This window comes from Crocodylus siamensis, chromosome 5 (genome assembly GCF_052110815.1).
Source record: "Crocodylus siamensis isolate JL-2025a chromosome 5, ASM5211081v1, whole genome shotgun sequence".
Classification (NCBI taxonomy): domain Eukaryota; kingdom Metazoa; phylum Chordata; order Crocodylia; family Crocodylidae; genus Crocodylus; species Crocodylus siamensis.
This window is the reverse complement of record NC_143399.1, coordinates 128,375,205-128,378,582: the sequence shown is the minus strand read 5'-3', so window position 1 is coordinate 128,378,582 and position 3,378 is coordinate 128,375,205. Positions and strand designations below refer to the sequence as shown.

Below are 3,378 nucleotides of genomic sequence, written 5' to 3'. Positions count from 1 at the left end.
CCAGCCCCTGGATCCTGTTGTAACTTAGGCCTCTGCTACACATTACATGCCTGACACACCTGTGAATTGCATAATAAAATTTGACTGGCCACATGTGCAGAGTAATTATAACATCATTAAAAAGGACTATCCAGCTATAAAAAAGCCAGCCAGTCAAGTTACAAGGGTGCAGCCGTGTTGGTCTAAGGACTTAGGCAGACAAGGTTCCTTGGGTGAATCTGATCTCTTTTATTAGACGAACTTAAATAGTTGGAAAAACAATTTAAGCAAGCTTTTGGGTTTAAAAATCCTTTGTCAGGCTGAGGGAGTTTCTGTAGCTGGTGTGTGCTCTTCCTGGATGGAATGAAAAGTAAAGAAGCCAGAGGCTGGGTGGTATGCATGCAAGACAGGCAGTCAGCGAAGATGTAAACTGAGGAGTCAGCGGGTGAGAGACAGGCTGGGTCTGGAGGAGAGAAGGGGGATGAATAGTGGAGAGGTACCTGGGGAGTCATGTCAGGCATGTTAAAATGTGTCATAAATCCAGTGTCTATATTTAGTCCATGATTTTTAGTATCCAGGAGGCTGATGAAATGGAGTTCATAGGGTCGTCTCTGGGAAGTGTTTTGTAAGTTCCCTTTGAGGATCAGAACTGAGAGATTGGAGAGTGAGTGGTTTTCTTATGAGAAATGTGCCCCCACAGGTAAGGTTACTGGGTATTCTTGCCTTTAATAGGTTTCCGGTGTGCATTCATTCTGGTGTGCAGTTGTTGTTTGGTCTCTCCTACCTATTTTCCATCTGGGCATTTGGTGCATTGGATGAGATATTACATTTCTGGAAGTGCAGCTGTAAGATCCAGGAATGCTGATGGCTCTGTTGTGGGGTGTAGTAACTGTGGAGGTGATGGAGATGTGTTGGCAGGTTTTGTATTTTTTGTCATAGCATGGTCTGGATCCATTTGGTGTGTTCTGGGCCTGAGAAAGTTTGCTTCTGGTGATGAGGTTAGCGAGGTTTGGTGCTTGTTTGAAGGCTAGGATGGGTGACTCTGGGAAGATCTCTTTAGAAATAGGGTCTCTTTTCAGTATGGGTTGCAATTGTTTGAGGATTTTCTGTATGTGTTCAGGGGAGGGGTGATATGTCATAACCAGTGGTGTGTGATTCGTGGGGGGTTTTCTTCTGTACTGCAGCAATTCTTCACGTGGTATATGGGTGGCTCTTTCAAACGTGGAGGAATGTCCTTGTTGGGTGAAAGCCTTTTTAAGATTGGTGAGGTGGCAATTCCGGGTGTTCTCCTCAGTGCAAATTCGGTGGTATCGGGGGGCTTGGTTGTATATCACAGCTTTTTTGGTGTGTTTAGGGTGATTGCTGGTTCTGTGCAGATATGTATGTTGGACTGTGGGTTTCTTATATAACATGGTCTGTATTTTATCATTCTAGATACTGATCATCGTGTCTAAAACAGAGATCTTGATGCTGGAGTATTCAAGAGATAGTCGGATGGAGGGATGGTGATTGTTGAATTTCTGATGGAACTCAATCAGAGATTTCAGGTTTTCGGTCCAAATTATGAAGATGTCATCCATATATCTTAAGTGTATAGCAAGGGTTTGATGGTGCAGTCCTTGAGGAAGTCTTCTTCCAGGCGACTCATAAAAGGGTTGACATACTGTGGGGCCATTTTGGTGCCCATAGCTGTTCCCATCGTCTGAAGGAAGTGTTGATCATTAAAAGTGAAATTGTTGTGTGTGAGGATGAACTGTATAAAGTCTGTAATATCTTTGAGTCGGTACTCTGAGTTGTAATCTTGCTTCTGTGGATATGTAAGGCAGGCGTGGATGCCATCCTGATGTGGGATGTTGGTATATAAACTGGTAACGGCTATGGTGGCTAGGAGGGTGTTGCTGGGAAGGTGGGCCATGTTTTTAAGTTTCTGTAGGAAGTTTGTAGTGTCTTGAACAAAATTTGCTCTTTGGACAACAAGCAGTTTTAGGATTGATTCAATGAAACCTGGTATTTCTTCAGTTAGGGTCCCATGGTTGGGTATGACAGGTCTGCCAGGGTTCCCTTGTTTGTGGATTTTTGGGAGCATGTAAAAAGTCCCTGGGTTAGGTAGTGGGGGGATCAAAGTGTGTAGTGTTTCTTATAGTCTTGATGGAAATGATTTGATGATATTGTTGAGTTGCATGGTTAAAAGGGGAGCAGGATCTTCTTGTAGTTCTTTGTAGTAGGTGGTGTCAGAGAGTTGTCTGTTGGCTTCCTTTATGTAGTCTTCACAGTTTAGGATGACTGTGGCTCCTCCTTTATCTGCTGGTTTTATTCCTATTTAGTGGTTAGATCTTAGAGATTCTGTGGCCTTTCTCTCTGGTAGAGAGAGGTTGTTATGGTGGCGTGTGTTGTTGATTCTTTTCCTGATTGTTCATTCTTTCCCTGAAGCAGTCAATGTAATGGTGAAGGTTAGGGTTTCATCTACTGCGAGGTGTCCAATCTGATGGTTTTGGGTGGGGTTTGGGGCTGATCTTTTCCTCAACATTGTCAGAGGATGAGTTGTTGTTGGAAGTGGCTTCATTTTGATAGTGGAAATATTCCTTGAGGCAGAAGTGTCAGAAGAATTATTCCAGTTCTCTACATGGATGTATTAGGGTATTTTTCTGGCCAGAAATTTAGGCCTTTAGAAAGGACAGATTTTTCCATTTTGCTAAGTATGTGTGGGAGAGAGTGATGATATTTGAGGGTTGGTTGCTGCTTTCAGTTTCATCAAGTCTGAGGTTGGAATGTTGTAAGGTGTTGATGTTGTTCCTCTGATGGTTGTTTTGTGGCTGGGGAAGTTGTTTTTGGAGTAATTTGTTCCATTTCTTCTTTTTATGTTGGATGAATGTTGTAGAAATTTTTTCGTAGTCTCTTTGTATCCACTGGGAAGATGCCTGGATTTATGTCTTCTAAGTTGTTTTAGTATGTGGTGATTTCCTTTCTGAGTTGGTCTCTTTTGGAGTAGATTAGGTGAAGTAGATAATTTCTAATTTTCTCTGAAGTTCTTCTGTATAGCTGTGAAGCATATTTAGAGTTGTGTGTGTCAGAGTATTCTGGATGTTTAGTCCTCTGGGAACAAAATTGTGTTTCTTGTATAGTCTCAGAAAATATATGTCGCTGTTGGGTTTAGCTTCTTTCTTTTTTTATGTTGTACAGTTTCCATTTAAAATGGATGAATTCAATATCTTCCATGTTACAGAGGTGCAGGATGTAGCAACCCTATAACTGTAACAACCCTGTAGCTGGTTTCTATCTAGCTTTAATTTGAACATGTGGGAGGGCCCTTAGGCTGCCAGGATAGTAAATTTGGTTGAGGGCCTTTCTAGGCCTTGAAGTAGACCGGGATTAAGCTGTTTTAGGCCACTTGGTCATTGG

General features: G+C 42.2%; 1 pseudogene; it reads right to left on the bottom strand.

The window, feature by feature from the left end:
• Positions 1-1,114: 1,114 nt before the first annotated feature.
• Positions 1,115-2,065, bottom strand: LOC149864557 (uncharacterized; annotated as a pseudogene).
• Between the last annotated feature and the right edge of the window lie 1,313 nt (positions 2,066-3,378).